General features: G+C 44.1%; 1 protein-coding gene across 24 annotated transcripts in view; it reads right to left on the reverse strand.

The window, feature by feature from the left end:
- NRCAM (neuronal cell adhesion molecule) overlaps positions 1-11,997 on the reverse strand; it is a 290,661-nt gene extending 278,664 nt beyond the window's left edge. For 12 of the 24 annotated variants that reach the window (XM_074942227.1, XM_074942209.1, XM_074942226.1 and 9 more), the window contains exon 1: positions 11,846-11,997. The gene's annotated coding sequence lies outside the window, so the exon portion shown is untranslated. Of the gene's footprint in view, positions 1-10,946; positions 11,093-11,845 lie in introns of those variants that run through there. The other 12 variants (XR_012637593.1, XR_012637594.1, XR_012637595.1 and 9 more) reach the window with 2 other exon arrangements.
- Positions 11,998-19,738: the final 7,741 nt, after the last annotated feature.

The following is a 19,738-nucleotide window of genomic DNA, read 5'->3' on the forward strand; positions in this document are numbered from 1 at the left end:
AAGAAAAGGAGTACTTGTGGCACCTTAGAGACTAACAAATTTATTTGAGCATAAGCTTTCATGAGCTACAGCTCACGCACACGAAAGCTTATGCTCAAATAAATTTGTTCGTCTCTCAGGTGCCACAAGTCCTCCTTTTCCTATATAAATCTACGTATCAGCATTATTTCTGCACCTTACACTACTAAACAGGTTCCTCTGCTAAACTGCAGTGTCATTTCAAATACTCTAACCACTAAAGCACTGGAGAACCTATGCAGTCTATTATTTAAGCAAGACTGACTCCTTTAGAGTTTTTAACATTTACCAAAGATGAAAGAAAGGTCACACAATATTCTAGCTAGTTATTAAAAGGCAGGGTCCCTTCTCATGGATGTTCATTTTAAGATTTCTGTGCATAACTAGGTTATAGAGTCTAATTTCAAATCCTCTTCTATCTATTCCTTCAATCTGAGTGCAGCAGATCATGCTGCAAGAGGATTTTTGAGATCTGTACTGCCCTTGCAAATCAGTTTTCACAGTGCTTTCATTTCCTCCTACAAATGCTAACATGTTTGGTGAGCGTGTCTACAACAAGCATCTACAAGCACTAGTTCCAGGATAAAATTGTTTGTTACCCCAGCCTAAGCCTAACTGACAATCAATTAACTCCAGGTAAAAACAGTCCAGCATAGACATACCCTTTGGGCCACACACTCACCCACTCTTAGCTTCATACCTACTTTTATACAGTCCTTTGAGCTTATTATGGTCTTTCTACTTCTTGATTGCCATTTACCTGCTATTTCCTCCTCTTTCAATTTTATCTTCACATTTTATTGTATTCTATTTAGGTTTTTATACTGCACCCATTACTGTCATCTGTGACTCTTTTCCCATTATTCCTGCCTATGTTGGCTCCCTCACCAATGATTTCTCCACCCCCTCCCTTATTTCAACTGTTATATCCTACTTTGGCTGGTCTATGTTGTAAACTTTTTTGGTCAAAGGCTGTTGTGTCTATTATTTTCCCTACAGAGCACCATTAACATTGACAGTACTAAATATGAAAAGGAGTACTTGTAGCACCTTAGAGACTAACAAATTTATTTGAGCATAAGCTTTCATGAGCTACAGCTCACTTCATCGGATGCAACTAACACGGCTGCTACTCTGAAACCTGTCAGTACTAAATATGCTTATCTGAAGTACACTACTCATATGTTCTTGGCTTAATGTTCTCTGCTCCAGCTAAACAGACTCCCTAAATCCCTTCCACCAAATGTACAGAGTCCCAATGTAACAGACTGCAAACACTGTGCATCTTCCAAGGCAACAGTTCCTTCTTTCCCTTTTCTTCTCTCACTTTCTCAAAGAACTTACCACAGTTCAACAAAGCCAACTCAGTACCTCTAACAGTTCACTCTACTATGTCAAAATTAGCTTCTAAACACTGAAATACACTGAAAGCACAAACCTGAGACAACCCAGAATTCATGTAGTGTCAGACAGTCTGACCAACAGAATCACCAATATATTCCAGAAAATGTTGGCTCAACTCCCCATGTATACGCACTACCCTAACTTAACTGCACTGAATCCTCCTCTAATTTACATTTTGCATCACAAACTGTCATGGATCAAGATGGTATTTGTGACAGTCTGTATTCCTATGTTCTCCCCTTTTACAAGATGATGATAAATTTTGTACAAAGTATGCCTCGTGAAGTATCATCTGAAAACTCAATTTGCTGATCATTGTTGTCCTGGTAAAATATCTGTGGCAACGTTCTATGTAAATCTATAAAATTCTACTGTATGATATCACTGAGACATGTTCCAAGTTTAGAAAAGCAGGCATAAACCAGTTTCTCAGAGACAAAAGGCAAACTGACACCTCAGCTAGGTGTCATACTGTGGCCACTTCCGATGAAGTGAGCTGTAGCTCACGAAAGCTCATGCTCAAATAAATTGGTTAGTCTCTAAGGTGCCACATGTACTCCTTTTCTTTTCACAGAATTATAGAAATTAGAGCGGAAAAAACAAATATATAGTTCGTATTAAGTTTCTCAATCTCCATATCTGTATAGACTTGTTTCAGAGTGTTTTGTCCCGGCTATTTGTAAATGACTCAAGTGGCAGAACTTCCATTATTTGCCTTCGGAGACTATTCTACAGTCTAATACAAATATGATTTTTTTTATGTTCAGAACAAGCTTTCCTTTGCTTAATTTGATCTAGTTTCTCCTACTTATACCATTTTGGATCACTCTAAACAATTGCTCTCCTTCCCTACTCTTACACAGCTGTTTTTATCTCTCCATAAATCTATGCTCTTTATTCAAAAACTTAGCCCCAATATGAATGTGATGCATAATCATCAGAATCTGGATCAAGAAACTAACTAGTCAATGGCCAGCTCGTGTTAATTGACCTGCAGAGAACAACAGATGTGTGATTAAGTTATATTTTAAATAAATAAATGCTTTTTAAGAGATTTAGTAGAACTTGTACTATTCTGCTACAGTGAGATCTTGCACCAACTTGCTCTGTTTGGCAGTCCAGATAAATTCTGATTGGCAGTTAATTGTGCCATTCATAAAAACAGTGCTTTGATGTTTTTACAAGAAATCATAGTTTTGCATTTTGTATTTTTGGAAGCCATGTGTGTTTACATGGTTTGCTGCTAACTATGTAAATAAAACTGGTATTATAAATTGCAAACATTCCTATGAGCTTGTAATTCCTACTCTAAAAGGGTCCAGGTTTTAATCCCTCACCTACAAGTTTTGGAATATTTCATATTTCTATTTAATTGCATTTACTGTATAAAATATTCCTTTACCAACTGCTGTTTTACAAGGAATCTCCCCTTATTCTTTTTTTATGTTTTCATTTGGCCTTGGATTACAATAGATACAGTCAAGAAGGGATGATAAAACCAGGTTATATGTTCCACCCTATGAAGGTTTCTCTGAACTCTTCCTTGGCCGAGAGCAAGCTTTCTATTTTGCACATCAAAATGCTTCTAGCTCATCTTTCAATTCAACTAAGAAAAAAATCCCACATGAATATTCATGTCCCTCTTGTAGGTCCCCATTACTGTCATGCTTGCTTTTTAAAAGGTACAGCACTTGAAACAGAAGATCACAGGGGTTTAGGTTTTGTGAAGCCCTAAAGAAATATTTCTAATTATTTTAAATGTTCTAAAAATATACAGAAGTGATTTAAACAAACCATTTAATGGAAATTACTCAGAATGTGTTAAACATATATCAATTTGTTCTGTAGCATAGATAAAACTCAACTATATTCCTTTCTGACCGCTCTTTCTGGCCTTTGTCTACTGTCAGCATCTCATCAGTCTTCTCCCTCTGCTTATGAACTGGACTTTCATCTTCTCTGTTCCAAGCCCGTAGTCTCTGCTCTCAGTTCTCTTTCTCCTCCAAGACCCCATCTTCCTGATTCCCCTATGCTTTTTTCCAGCCTCCCTCTAGTTTCTGTTTGCTACAGGCACCTTCTTCTCAATTCTGTCTCCTCCATTCTAATCCCGCCGCTGGACTATACAGCTTGCTCCACAACAACATTTTCTAAGTGGTCAGCATTTTTCAAATACAGTTGCCTAAAGACAGGCACCTAAGGCTGTATTTCCTGACCAGACCACATTTATTTGTTTAGGTTTATAAAAGGTAACCAAGACATGGTCTGAGAAACTCTGCTGTCACTACAAGGTTTAAAGATAAAACTAGGGAGAATAACTTTGAATTAGGGGTTGGCTTCAAATATTCCAGCCCAATCAAACTGAGAAGGAAAAAGTATGCGAACCCTGTCCACATGTGCCACACAATATCTGAAATTCCCTTCCGAAAACAGAAGGACAAAACACTTATATGGATGCCTATGTACCGTAGCGATGGGCACACTATAAATATGTAAGACAAATCTTTCTATCGACATTAACTTTTGAGCTAGGCCTGGCATTTTATTTTTAAGTCACAAAGAGTCACTAAAGCTCAGCTCACTTCTGCAGCAACCAAAACTGAAATGCACGATTCTCCTCTCACTTACATGGATACAGAAGCCAGCATAACTCTACTGGAGTCACTCCTAATTTACACTGATGGGAGAAACAGGAGAATCAACCCTCTTCATTGTGCATGTGAATTATATATATGCACACATTCAGTTTTTTTAATTTTGATATCTATTGCTGTACATACTGGACCAAATCCATCCCTAGTGCTATGCTGACAACTCTCACAATCTGATTGCTGTACTTAAAGCTCCAGCTTCTGGAGACAATTATATGAGAATCTCAGCTTTCATTTTAAAAGGATGAAGTTTCTAGTCACCATGTTTTCATGGAAAAGCTTAACATATGTGACACAATTTGAATCCTGAAAGCACAAAATCCAAAAGACAGATAAAAGGAATGCATTTTTTTTTCAATCTCATGATTTTGAAACAAATCAGATGATTTCTTGGGGATTAACATAATTTTTGAATTTGTCAGTACTGCTAGTAGCATTCCATTGACTTGAGTCAGATCCTCAACCTCACTCCAGCCCCTATGTGCTAGGTAAAAATGCCAGAGCAGTGTAAAGAGTCTCTAAAAGTCCCAGCTCTGGATGGGGAAGTATCAGCCAATACAGCAATTGAGGATCACAGCAGCAGGCTGTCCTTCCAAATACCCCCTCACAAGCTCAACTAGCCAAGGAGTGTGCTGGGGCAGGAAAAAGAGCATCAGGACCAGGGCTGCACATAGTGCTGTGGAGAGTCTGGACAGCACATGGGACTGTCTAAATCAGTCATTTTCAAACTTTTTTTCTGGTGACCCAGTTGAAGAAAATTGTTGATGTCCGAGACGCAACAGAGCTGGGGATAAGGGGTTTGGGGTGTGGGAAAGGCTCAGGGCTGGGGTCAGGAATGAGGGGTTCAGGGTGTGGGAGAAGATGCTGGGCAGGGTTGAGGGGATGGGGTGCAGGTTCTGGGGTGCGGCCAGGGATGAGGGGTTTGGGGTGCAGGAAGGGGCTCTGGGTTTCGGGAGCTCAGGGCTGGGGCAGAGGATTGGGGTGTGGGCTTACCTCGGGGGGCTCCTGGCACAGCAGGGGTACTAAGGCAGGCTTCCTGCCTGTCCTGGCACCGCAGACCACGCTGCACCCCAGAAGTGGCCAGCAGCAGTTCCGGCTCCTAGGTGGAGGCGCACAAGTGGCTCCGCGCGGCTCTCGCCTGCAGTTAGTGCCACCCACCCCCCCCGATCTCATTGGCCAGGAACCAGCCAATGGGAGTGCGCAGCCGGTGCTTGGGGCACGGTGCAGAACCCCATAGCCCCTGCTGCCTACGAGCCACACCTGCTGCTGGCCACTTCCAGGGTGCAGCTTGGCATCAGAACAGGTAGGGACTAGCCTCCCTTAGCCGTGTAGCACTTCCGACAGGACTTTTAATGGCCCAGTCGGCAATGCTGACCAGAGCCACCGTGACCCAGTGCCTTACATCCTACGACCCAGTACTGGGTCGCGACCCGCAGTTTGAAAACCACTGGTCTAACTTACACTATGTGCTACTCCAGCCACCAGAGTTACCAGCCTTTCCAGAGGGGATAATAGCTGCATTAAATTATTACAAACATCTTTTAACAGCCCTTTTTTAACTGACAGATTGTACTCTCAGGGAAATGTTAGGAACATGCACTGTTAACCTTTAAATGACCTGTTTTAAGCACGGTAATGCCCTGTATAACTGAACTGAAAATCTGCCAATACCAAGGCAATTCTCTTTCTACTTTCTATTCCTTTTACTCTTCTTCTCCCAAGTAACTAATCTTTTCTGCTTCTGAACTTCTTTCTGAGGATTCTACCTTCCCTCCTGATCTATTCTATTTTTCACTTTTACCTCCATTAGCTATCTTTTCCACTATTTCTCCAATTCATACCACAATTTTACATGCCAACTGGTTCCCAAAAGTGTACATTCTTCTTCAATCCATTCAACTCTCAATGCTCCATCAAAAACTATTGTCCTTTCTCCTCAAATCTCTTATGTATTTTATTCTCAATTCTCTCACTTTCATTGCTACTTTCTATTCAAGTCTCCAATACTTTTTGCCCTTGACCCTTTCATTTACATGATAGCCTTTCTCATAATAGATGTTGCTCTCTATCCACCGACTTCTACAGCCTTTCCTTTCCACATACACTTTCCATACTACAGTAATATCCCCAGTGAGAATAGCAGGAGAAGAGGTTGTCATCACTCAGTGCCTTCTGTTAAATGATTCATCCTTACAGGTGAGTTAACACACTACCATTGAGTTCTCGGTCACAAAACGTTGTGTGAAGTTAATTTGTGCATCTACTGGTCATATACTGTACCTTAGTCTGTCCAAACCCTGTAGCAAATTTTGATTTTTCCTTCAATCAATGTAATGCATTTAAACCATTAAATGTCTCTTTATTGGTGTTTTTGCTAAAAAAATGTTTTGTTGATCTTTATATTGGTGTAAACGGCATCTTACTGACCACTTAAAAAAAAAGAAAAGACAGGTCCCTTCCCAGAGTATTTTACAATCTAAATTAAACAAACAGCATGGATGACAACAAACAGGAATGGCGAGATATTGAGGGGGAGAGGAAAATGAGAAACAATTGTTATAATAGTGAAAAATCATGCTACGCTAATTTTTATAAGCATCTTGGTAACCCCTTTCTGGGATAATTATGTTTTAAAATTAATATATTCATATTTGGGGACATTGTCTAAATTGAGGACCTGAATACAGGTCAGTGGTATTAATGTATCCAGCAATTAAGTTACAGATCAACTCTATTTATTCTAAGGCAAAATATTAAACTACAGCAATAACTGTATTTAGAAATAGCTGAAATAAAAAGGTCTCAGTATATTTTAATGGTGCGGGGAAACAACACCTAATTAGGGCTAACTCATTCTTCCTTATGCCTCACCAAAATTCAGAGATCTTGTGTTTAGATTTATAAAAAAAAAAAAAAAAAAAAAAAAAAAAACAGAAGAGAAGCCAAGTTAGCCTTAATTGTGTCTTGTTTAATTGACAATTTGAAAGGCAAAGTCTTTTCTAATGCGGCTGTTTTTTAAAATTATCACGTCTATTTCTGAACTGTTCTTTTTCCTCATTTGACTTTTTTTTGTTTTTTTGCACAGAGATTTGGATCAAATACTAAGTATAGTTGCTCAAAGGAGAAAAAGGGTACTGTGAGCTCTTACAGGAACATTTTATAATTCAAGCTGTTATGCTTCATACTAAAAGTTAACAAGGAGAAAGCTGTAATCACATTATGAATTGAACCATTTCAAAACTGAAACAACGCAGGAAGTAACAGAAGATCCAGATGAACATTTCTGTATGTATTCAACAAGCACTACAAGAGGAAAGCTGAAGAGTGGTCAAGACGAATATTTGCAATGCAGTTAGGCTAGACGAGTAAATCTGACTGTATGCCAGCTGCAAGGGCTTGCCCTTAATTCACACAATCAAATGTCTAGTGTTGCACAGTGTCTAGCATCACTACCAACAATCTTAAAAATCTCATCAGATAACTCTACGTTTACTGAGCATTTTAATCAGGGACTGAACGCATTTCTAGCTATACTATGTAGCGCACTCTTTCTGTTGGTCCACCACCATCTGTCACTTATAGCTTCCAGAAATACAAAATTTTTCAATTCATACAAACGCACTCTGCACTCAAACTAAGCTATCATTCAAAATCTGACATGAGAGCTGAATTCCTTTTTTAGTGTTCTTCAACTCTGACCCAACTGTACCCACTCCTTTACTGAAAAGGGCAAAGACAACAACCCAGCAAGTGGGACAGGCAAAACAGACCTCCTTTGTTCACTTCTTTTTTTTTTTTTTCAGTTTTCTATTGAGGTAAATAACTGAAAAGCTCAGCCAGCCTTCAGTGGCTCAGAAGAATGCAATATAGCTAGCTTGCAACTATGCTTTCCTGATCAACAAACAGTATGATGAAACTTAGGGAGCATCATTTCAACCTTAAAGAACAATGTACTGAAGCTTAGAACATCTTTTAAATTATAGTAGGAATAGTACAATTTACAATATTAATCAAACATGTATACATAAAGTGACAATATCTTTAATGTTAACACACAATAGGCACTATTTGCTTGCTATCTTAAAATTCAGCAAATCATCACTATAAAGAAAATATACTGAATTTTCTACATGCTATCAGCCCACTCAAGAAGGCAATATCAGATCCACTGCATATTGCAGAGCAGATGACCTGCTACTTCATTCCCTCAGTTTACACTCCCAGGATTTTTCAGTGTTACTTTCCATTTCTTTCCTGCTCTGTACATAAAACAGAACATAAACATACATGCAATAAGAACTATTACCAGCCTGTCCTAATGCCACTTAATAACAATGTCGGCTTCAATTGTGTTTGGCTTTGTTATCTGACAGCCAAGAAAAACATAGGGTAAATAATATCTCAATTCAAGATGATTTGGGGAAACTATGGAGCTACAGATATGCAAAACAGATTTATTTAGCGTTGCTTTTTGATATTTATTCTGTAGTTTAATCTGTGTAATAGGCCAGTTAGCCTTTTTAGGACTCAGTATTTCTTATATTCAAATAGTAACTGTAGAGATTCACTTCTTTGGATAAAAAAAAAAAATCATCACCTTTGTTGAATTGAAGTTTCAATCCTGCACACCAATAAAACAGGTAAATTAGGGTGATGCTGTCACTCTCCCATTAACTCTGCTGAACAATTATAATCTTGTAGTTAAAGCTTATGCTGTCATCTTTGCAGAGTCCACAGTACAAGGCAATACCCCAACATAGCAGGATCTAACTAGCAGCACCAGCAAAGTAGTAAACATCCACCTGAATGTTTACACCATTATCCTTTTCTCTCTTACAACCCTTCTCTCTAACAACAACAGAATTAATATCAATTAGACAATCTTTTCCACACTGGAGAAAAAGCATGCTAAGTAATAGTCAGATTCTGATGTCCTTACTCACAAGGAGTGTTCTCTTATTTTGCCAGTATTCCCACTGAGGTCAGTGAGACTAACTGCATAGTAAGGGCATCAGACTCTTTCCCCATATATTCTCCCAACTGGTAATATTTCATTTCAATGGCCTCAGCATAAAAAAAATCCTATATTTACATTAATTTTACATTATAGATTAGATATAATTTCAGATATTTCTGACTTCAAATATTTGTTTTTGTTGTAATTTGTATTAAAAATATTCACTTGTTTAACCATTTAAGTCGTTTGCTCAGTAATTAAACATTTTAAAATGAGTACAGCCATCAACTAATTGCATATAGATTTCCCTGAAATGCTTATAATATAAGCTACCTCAAATACATGGAAATAAGAGATAAAATAGTTTGAATTAAAAATAGAATGTCTGTTGCCCCTGCAAATTGGTTTTCAAATAAATTTTTATATCAATATTGTACCATCTGAACAACTTCGTCCATTTTTCAGCTCACATATTTATAGATATTTGTTGACCAAAGTTTGAGACTTTTCTCTCAGCACATCTGGAGAACTGAAATCTAAAATGAGGCCAACTGACACTGAGTAATGCCCAGCTCTGCGCCTACCCCTATCGATTTCAGTTTTAAAGTGTAATGTTAATTATGTCAAACAACTGGAAAAGATGAAGAAGTTGATCATATGGCTACTGGAATTAATGGAAGTTTTACCATTGACTTCAATGAGTGCAGGATTAGGTTTTAAACTTTTATCCACTGTTCCACACTTTTAACACATTTTTAATTTGAGTCTAAACAGCAAAGCAACAGAGAAGGAAATACTACAAGGCTGAAGAATGGGAACACCAGTGAAAGTGCTAATCTTCACTGCCTCACTCAAAAGGTTTTGTCTGAGTAAAGAGTGCAAAATTGGACGCTACATAAGCGGAAAAATTCACAGCCCTAACAGTATTAGACTCCCAAACTACAGTCTCACACTATTGTTATGTCCTTTACCTCACAATACAAACACCAAAGAAACGTTTTGCACTACCTTTCTTAATCGGATGGTCAATAGGGATCAGCGCTGGCAATTTGACAGAAGCACAATATCGTCTTAAATTTTTAACAGCTTGGAAGTCTTGTGATTTTTCCCTGATAATCAGATATAACTTACTATTGAACTACAAGGCCTTGATTGAAATACATTCAACACTTCAAAAATAACCTTTTGTGCTCAATGGTATAGTAACAGATCAAGGTCAGGTTAATTATTACTTTTTAACTAAAAGGTAAATACATTTGCCACACCGACTTTATGTTCATTTTCTGCCAGTTACCATTAAAAGGGAAGAAGCAGAGAAAAGGTGCAGATGAACACCGCAGTATCTATGTACCGTTAAGTTGTTGCAGCCATACAGTATACTGTATTTACCGGTATGTGCATATAAATTTAACCACAAGGAAAATGCCGAAAGACAGTTATTGATGGAGCTGCAGGGCATCTTTGGGTTAAAAATAAAATGGTTCTACTAAATACATTGTACACTCCCAAACTACAATGATACATTTGACAGGTTTCAAATTAAACTAGATTGTGCAGGTCTAGTTCGAATGGCCGTCTGTATAACAGGATACAGCTAAAAAGAAAAAACAGCACTAATGATAATTTACTAATGCTTTAGTAGCAGTGAATGATCCCCCAGCAATAGGTCCAGTACTCATGAGAAAACTGCTCTACGGGCAGGAAAAGCGTTTAGCAGCGTGCAGGGGACTCTTCAACCCTCATCCTATGCAGTTTGCTACTTCAGCATAGACAGCTCCTTCCGTGTATTGCCAGGGAGACAGGAGGAGGAGGGGGCGGGGTGGCGTGGGTGGGAGGACGGGGCAGCAGCTACAGCGGCCTGTCTGAGCCAAGGGAGGCAGCTCCTTCCCTTCGCCGCTGCGCATTTGCAACCCACTTACGTGCAAGGGTGAGAAAAGGCGGCCTGCGGGAGGCAGGGGAAGCGGGCGCCCCGCCAAGCAGGCAGCCTGTTGCCCCCTGCTCTGCGCGTGAAATGGCGACCTCCCCGGCTCAGCGGAGCGCGCCGCGTGCGAGGCCAGCCCGGCGGGGCTAGAGCCCGGTCAGCGGAGACGGAGCGCGACGCGCAGCGTCTCCGGCCGTGGCCGGGCGGGGGCAGCAGGGATGGGAGAGACTCTCCCAGCCCCAGCATCAGTGCGGGCGCCGGCACAGTCAGTCCCCCCCTCCCCCGCATGCACCCAACTGAGCACCGCACACCGGCCCCCAGGCAGCTCCAGCCACCTGCCGCTAGCAGACCGTGCCCCGGCACCAGGCAGCCCTCCCAGCCCGCACCTGTAGCGCTGCCCCGGCGGGAACGAGCCTGGGCCAGGGCCAGGCAGGGGAGCCACACAGGCACCCCCACCCCGGGGCGGCGGGCACCGCGCCGATAGGGAAACACACACACACGCCTGTGCGCACATCCCTGGAGGTGGGTGTATAAATAGTTCCCTACACAGCCCGGGGCCACCGCACACCCATGCAGGTGCCGCTCACGCGCACACAAACCCTGGAGGACTGGACGCCGGTCTCGCCCGCCCTCCCCGGAGGAAGGCTCCCCGCAGACCCCTCCGTGCCCGCCGGCCCCCGCCCTGCACAGCCCCGGCAGCCCGGCGGGGGCGGTCCAGCTGGGCGCGCGCCCGCCGGGCTGCCTGGGTACTTGGGGGCAGCCAGCGCAGGACACCGGGAGGCGGAGGGTCGCGGGTTCCCCATGCCCGGCGCTGCAGCGGCACCGCCTCTCCCCGCTGCCACAGGGCCCGGCGCGGCGGCGGCCTCTCCCCAGGCTCCCCCCGCGGACGGTACTCACGGGTGGCTGCGGCCCCGCTGCCCGGCTCCGGGTGGTGGTACGGCGCGCACCTCCCGCGGCGAGCCCTTGGCCCTCCTCCCCGCTGCGCAGGCTGGAGCAAAGCGCGCTGGCAGGCGCGCTCCCGAGCCTATCCCCTCCCCACCGCCCCCGACAGTGCCGCGGGGCGCGCGCCAGCCTGGAGGGAGCTGAGCAGGCTCGGGCGCGCGCGCGCGCGCCCGCCGGACAGACGGCGGCGGCCGGCGGCGAGCTGCTGCTCTGCCCCGCACACCTGGTCGGGGGGCAGGCGGCGGGCCCCGGCCGCCTGGGCTCGTTAATGCCACGGTGCGCGCGCCCCGGCTCAGGAGGTTGTGCAGCGCAGATACGTGAATACAATTGTCCCTGCCACTTGTCACAGCCCGCCCAGACGGAGAACAGCCACTCGTATCCCAGGCGTGTGCGCTAAAGAAAGGTGTCCGTAGACATCTACGGCTGCTACAAGGATTTCCCACATTGGGGGGGAGGGGCTATTCCACCTGAAACAGTTTTTTTTCGAAACAGACTAGTCCCTCCCCCAGTGTTTAGTAAAGAATAAACCAAACCGCCTTTTCTTATATGTCTTCACTACGAAATTAGGTCGAATGTATAGCAGTTGGTTTTTTAGAAATCGTTTTTATATAGTCGATTGTGTGTGTCCCCACACAAAATGCTCTAAGTGCATTAGCTCGGCACAGTGCTTCCACAGTACCGAGGCAAGCGTCGCTTTCCGGAGCGTTGCACTGTGGGTAGCTATCCCACAGTTCCCGCAGTCTCCGTCGCCCATTGGAATTCTGGGTTGAGATCCCAATGCCTGATGCGGCAAAAAACATTGTCGCGGGTGGTTCTCGGTACATGTCATCAGGCCCTCCTTCCCTCCCTCCCTCCGTGAAAGCAATGGCAGACAATCGTTTCGCACCTTTTTTCCTGAGTTACCTGTGCAGACGCCATACCACGGCAAGCATGGAGCCTGCTCAGCTCACTGTCACCATATGTCTCCTGGGTGCTGGCAGACGCGGTACTGCATTGCTACACAGCAGCAGCAACCCATTGCCTTGTGGCAGCAGATGGTGCAATAGGCCTGAAAACCATCCTCATCGTGTCCGAGGTGCTCCTGGCCGCCTCGGTAAGGTCGGTCAGGAGCGCCTGGGCAGACCTGGGCCCAGGGACTAAATTAGGAGTGACTCGACCGGGTCATTCTCTTTAGTCCTGCAGGCAATCCTATATTACCATCTTATGGTGAGCAGGCAGGCAGATGAGGACGGCTAGCAGTCCTATTGCACCATCTTCTGCCAAGCAGCTAGGAGATGTGAGTGGCTTGCAGTCCTACCGCACTGTCTGCTGCCAGCCAAAGATGTAAAAGATAGATGGAGTGGATCAAAACAAGAAATAGGCCAGATTTGTTTTGTATTCATTTGCTCCCCCCTCCTTCTCTCCTTGAAATCAACAGCCGACAATCGTTTTGGTGAGGTCTGTCAGGGGCACCTTGAAAACTTTAATGGAGATTTAGTCCTGCCTGAAATACTAGAGGGAAGTATAGCTTAGTGGGTTGAGCATTTGCCTGCTAAACCTAGGGTTTTGAGCTCAATCCTTGAGGGGGCCATTCTGTATGACAGTTGTTTTTGTTTCTTCTTGATGTAAAGCCACCCCCTTTGTTGATTTTAATTCCCTGTAAGCCAACCCTGTAAGCCATGTCATCAGTCACCCCTCCCTTCATCAGGGCAACGGCAGACAATCGTTACGCGCCTTTTTTCTGTGCAGACACCATACCACGGCAAGCATGGAGCCTGCTCAGATCACTTTGGCAATTAGGAGCACATTAAACACCATGCACATTATCTAGTGGTATATGCAGCACCAGAACCTGGCAAAGCGAAACAGGGCGAGTAGGCGACGTCAGCACGGTGACGAGAGTGATGAGGACATGGACACAGACTTCTCTCAAAGCACGGGCCCTGGCAATGCAGGCATCATGGTGCTAATGGGGCAGGTTCATGTGGTGGAACGCCGATTCTGGGCTCGGGAAACAAGCACAGACTGGTGGGATCACATAGTGTTTCGGGTCTGGGACGATTCCCAGTGGCTGCGAAACTTTCACATGCATAAGGGCACTTTCGTGGAACTTTGTGACTTGCTTTCCCCTGCCCTGAAGCGCATGAAACCAAGATGAGAGCAGCCCTCACAGTTCACAAGCGAGTGGCGATAGCCCTCTGGAAGCTTGCAATGCCAGACAGCTACCAGTCAGTCGAGAATCAATTTGGAGTGGGCAACTCTACTGTGGGGGCTGCTGTGATGCAAGTAGCCAACGCAATCAAAGATCTGCTGATATCAAGGGTAGTGACCCTGGGAAACGTGCAGGTCATAGTGGATGGCTTTGCTGCAATGGGATTCCCTAACTGTGGTGGGGCCATAGATGGAACCCATATCCCTTTCTTGGCACCGGAGCACCAAGCCGGCGAGTACATAAACCGCAAGGGATACTTTTCAATAGTGCTGCAAGCACTGGTGGATCACAACGGACATTTCACCAACATCAACGTGGGATGGCCAGGAAAGGTACATGACGCTTGCATCTTCAGGAACTCTGGTCTGTTTCAAAAGCTGCAGGAAGGGACTTTATTCCTAGACCAGAAAATAACCATTGGGGATGTTGAAATGCCTATAGTTATCCTTGGGGACCCAGCCTATCCCTGAATGCCATGGCTCATGAAGCCATACACAGGCAGCCTGGACAGTAGTCAGGAGCTGTTCAACTACAGGCTGAGCAAGTGCAGAATGGTGGTAGAATGTGCATTTGGACGTTTAAAGGCGCGCTGGCGCAGTTTACTGACTCGCTTAGACCTCAGTGAAACCAATATTCCCTCTGTTATTACTGCTTGCTGTGTGCTCCACAATATCTGTGAGAGTAAGGGGGAGACGTTTATGGCGGGGTGGGAGGTTGAGGCAAATCACCTGGCTGCTGGTTACGCACAGCCAGACACCAGGGCGGTTAGAAGAGCACAGGAGGGCACGGTGCGCATCAGAGAAGCTTTGAAAACCAGTTTCATGACTGGCCAGGCTACGGTGTGAAAGTTCTGTTTGTTTCTCCTTAATGAAACCCCCTGCTCTTTGGTTCACTCTGCTTCCCTGTAAGCTAACCACCCTCCCCTCCTCCCTTTGATCACTGCTTGCAGAGGCAATAAAGTCATTGTTGCTTCACATTCATGCATTCTTTATTAATTCATCACACAAATAGGGGGATAACTGCCAAGGTAGCCTGGGAGGGGTGGTGGAGGAGAGAAGCACCAGGAGGGGTGGTGGAGGAGGGAAGGACAAGGCCACACAGCACTATAAAACTTTAAAACTTATTGAATGCCAGCCTTCTGTTGCTTGGGCAATCCTCTGGGGTGGAGTGGCTGGGAGGCCGGATGGCTCCCCCTCCCCCCCACGTTCTTGGGCGTCTGGGTGAGGAGGCTATGGAACTTGGGGAGGAGGGCGGTTGGTTACAGAGGGGCTGTAGCGGCAGTCTGTGCTCCAGCTGCCTTTCCTGCAGCTCAGCCATATGCTGGAGCATATTAATTTGATCCTCCAGCAGCCTGAGCATTGAATCCTGCCTCCTCTCATCACGCTGCCGCCACCTTTCAGCTTCAGCCTGCCACTTACTCTCCTCAGCCCGCCACCTCTTCTCCCGGTCATTTTGTGCTTTCCTGCACTCCGACATTGTCTGCCTCCATGCATTTGTCTGTGCTCTGTCAGTGTGGGAGGACAGCATGAGCTCAGAGAACATTTCATCGCGAGTGCATTTTTTTCGCCTTCTGATCTTCACTAGCCTCTGGGAAGGAGAAGATTCTGTGATCCTTGAAACACATGCAGCTGGTGGAGAAAAAAAAACGGACAGGGGTATTTAAAAAGACACATTTTATAGAACAGTGGGTACACTGTTTCACAGAAAACCTTGCTGTTAACGTTACGTACATAGCACATGTGCTTTCGTTCCAAGGTCACATTTTGCCTCCCCCCAGCGCGTGGCTAGCCCCTCCACCCTCCCACCTCCCCGTGGCTAACAGCGGGGAACATTTCTGTTCAGCCACAGGCAAACAGCCCAGCAGGAACGGGCACCTCTGAATGTCCCCTTAAGAAAAGCACCCTATTTCAATCAGGTGACCATGAACGATATCACTCTCCTGAGGATAACACAGAGAGATAAAGAACGGATGTTGTTTGAATGCCAGCAAACATACACTGCAATGCTTTGTTCTACAATGATTCCCGAGTACGTGCTACTGGCCTGGAGTGGTAAAGTGTCCTACCATGGTGGACGGAATAGGGCTGCCCTCCCCAGAAACCTTTTGCAAAGGCTTTGGGAGTACATCCAGGAGAGCCACAAATGCCAGGGCAAATTAATCATTAAACATGCTTGCTTTTAAACCATGTATACTATCTAAAAAGGTACACACACCAGAGGTCCCTTCTCTGCCTGGCGGGTCCGGGAGGCAGCCTGGGGTGGGTTTGGGGGGTACTGGCTCCAAGTCCAGGGAAACAGTTCCTGGAACTGAGAAACAGTTCCTGGCTGTCAGGAAAACTGGTTTCTCCGCTTGCTTGCTTTGAGCTATCTACAACTTCATCATCATCTTCCTCATCCCCAAAACCTGCTTCCGTGTTGCCTCCATCTCCATTGAAGGAGTCAAACAACACGGCTGGGGTAGTGGTGGCTGAACCCCCTAAAATGGCATGCAGCTCATCATAGAAGCGGCATGTTTGGGGCTCTGACCCGGAGCGGCCGTTTGCCTCTCTGGTTTTCTGGTAGGCTTGCCTCAGCTCCTTAAGTTTCATGGGGCACTGCTTCGGGTCCCTGTTATGGCCTCTGTCCTTCATGCCCTGGGAGATTTTGACAAATGTTTTGGCATTTCGAAAACTGGAACAGAGTTCTGATAGCACGGATTCCTCTCCCCATATAGCGATCAGATCCTTTACCTCCCATTCGGTCCATGCTGGAGCTCTTTTGCGACTCTGGGACTCCATCATGGTCACCTCTGCTGATGAGCTCTGCATGGTCACCTGCAGCTTGCCACGCTGGCCAAACAGGAAATTAAAATTCAAAAGTTCGCGGGCCTTTTCCTGTCTACCTGGCCAGTACATTTGAGTTGAGAGTGCTGTCCAGAGCGGTCACAATGGAGCACTCTGGGATAGCTCCTGGAGGCCAATACCGTCGAATTGCGTCCACAGTACCCCAAATTCGACCCGGCAACGCCGATTTCAGCGCTAATCCCCTTGTCGGGGGTGGAGTAAGGAAATTGATTTTAAGAGCCCTTTAAGTCGAAAAAAAGGGCTTCGTCGTGTGGATGGGTGCAGGGTTAAATCGATTTAACACTGCTAAATTCGACCTCAACTCCTAGTGTAGACCAGGGCTCAGTCTTTATGAAACTGGCTGTGAACAGCAAACCGCAGACTAGTCTGTTTGCACCCTCGCCCAGGAGAGAGATGCAAGACACCCACCATGAGCATGAGTACCACAAAAGAAAGGTTTCAGAGTAGCAGCCGTGTTAGTCTGTATCCGCAAAAAGAACAGGAGTAATTGTGAAACCTTAGAGACTAACAAATTTATTTGAGCATAAGCTTTCGTGGGCTACAGCCCACTTCATCGGAAGAGGTGGTGGATGCTCTTCCTGCGGTAATAGGCAGGTGTTGTTAACAGGAACAGAGGTCCCGATTCTGCAAAGGGACCAGCACAAGCAGACCTTTACACCCAGAGTCCAATTCAAAGACTTTACTTTAAATACACGGTATTTTTAATCTCATAGTGGCCCTTTAAATAGATAATTTAGAGTAGTTCCTAACTGGAGCTAGGGATTATTATTGGTCTTTATTACATGTATTATAATAGCACCTAGGAGGAGCCCTAGTCATTGTACATGACCCTGTCGTGCTAGGTATTGCTTTCAATTTAAGTAATTTTAAGCTATTTTACTTCCGGAAGCAGACTTTCAGAGTTAATATAGTCATTACTTATTAACAGTCCTGATCACAAAATATTTACATATGCTTACCTTTTCACAAAAATAGTCCCATTGAACTCAACTGCGCTACTCATCTGCATATAGTTAAACATGAGCGTTTGCAGGATTGGAGTCAATACTTTTGCTCTGGCACTGTACAACAATGCAATAAATAAAATCATTTTTAAAATACCAAACTCATGCAACTGAAGCTTAATAGGGCCAAATTCTGGGACATGCTGAATTTCCTGTAAAATGATCATGAGCCATTACAGCTTCTTCCTACAGGCTGTGACTAGAAGGTTTTTCATTCTCATTCTGCAGACCACCTTCCACATCCATCTCTTGATACCAATCCCTTGATTTCCCCACTTCATTCTTTGTTCCAACTGTCCTGAGGACTATCCAAAAGGGCTCCAAGTCTAGAACAGCCAATAGCCTATCCAAATCCTGTACTACTGAATTTCAAACCATTCACAAGTAAATTTAATCTACATTCTCAATACTGCCATAGCTCTAGAAAGTTGAAAACTTCCTAGACATAGTTACTAAAGATGAATCAACCCACAAGATGAATTCTATGGCACTAACTTAATAGTGCAGAACACAATGTTTGCAGTGTGCAAAAAGCTTATCCTAATTCTACTGACTGTACCAACAAAGCCATCATTACAACTGTGGCAATGTTAAAGCTGTACTACTGACCTACTGAAAACACAGTGGATAAATGACAGGTTCTAGAAATAATGCAGCACAAGTTTAAATATCCAGAATTTTACTAAGTAGTAAATCAACTGATCGCCACTTTAGATTCCATAGGTACTAAGTTCAAGTCAATCAATGTTGTGCAAGATATTAGGTATTATCAGTTTGTTGTCCAAGATTAGATGGATGAGGGAAAGTCTATCTAGACTAATTAACTGTGTTAACATTTAAAAAAAAAAAAAAGAAACAGTAAGCACTCACATAGTACACCATGATGTAATTTACTTGTACTTCTGCACTTACACAGCCTTCAGATATAGCATTCTCCAATTCTCATCTAACTTATTTTTGTTTATCATGAGTGTAGTAAAAATACAATTTAAAAACCCAACAGCCTGCAAGAGGAAACCAGAGGGCCCAGAACGCCATGGTGCTGTCTAACTTATCCTCCCCATCGGACACAGTTCTCTTAAGAGATGTGTTGTTTCCCTGAGTGAGGAAGTACACGGATGAAATGCTGAAAGCAGCATTAACATCCAGAAAGATATCTGCTTGCGTTCCCACCAGATTCTGAGAGTGACCTTGCAGAGCTGCAGCAATGAGCTTCTACAAACTTTGAAGGAGAGATAGCGTGTAGTACAGCTTTTGCTCTTTTACACCCTTTTGTGTGCACATAACATATCTTAATACAATATTAAGTATACAATCACACAAGTCACAAAATTCAAAGTCATAGTTTCCACAGTAATTTAAGCTCCGAAAGTTGTGTGTGAGATAGAATATATATTACATACACACAGAGTATGTATACATTCTAATGTAGACATTCAACAGCATAAACAATAATACAAAATACCAGCTATTTATGATGTGCAGAGTTTACGCTTCTGAGGGAACCTTCACTTTTCTTCATGTAAGTTTTCAGAGTGACTCTCTGCTTTGCATTCTATGAATTCATTTTGCTACCTTTCTGGTTTTGTAATGTTTTACTCTCACTTTGCACGCTGAGTGTAAGTGACTGCACAGGCTGCCAGGCAGTTGAGAATCCATCCTAAAGTCTTTGTGCTGCATTAACACTACCTTTTTCCATTTTACGTACTGCATTAAATACTACATTTATTAACCCTTTGATATTTGTCAATTTTTGGTCACTTAAACACCAGTCAGGTGATATAATATGACATATGACACTCATATAATT

Source organism: Natator depressus, chromosome 1 (assembly GCF_965152275.1).
Source record: "Natator depressus isolate rNatDep1 chromosome 1, rNatDep2.hap1, whole genome shotgun sequence".
NCBI classification, from domain to species: domain Eukaryota; kingdom Metazoa; phylum Chordata; order Testudines; family Cheloniidae; genus Natator; species Natator depressus.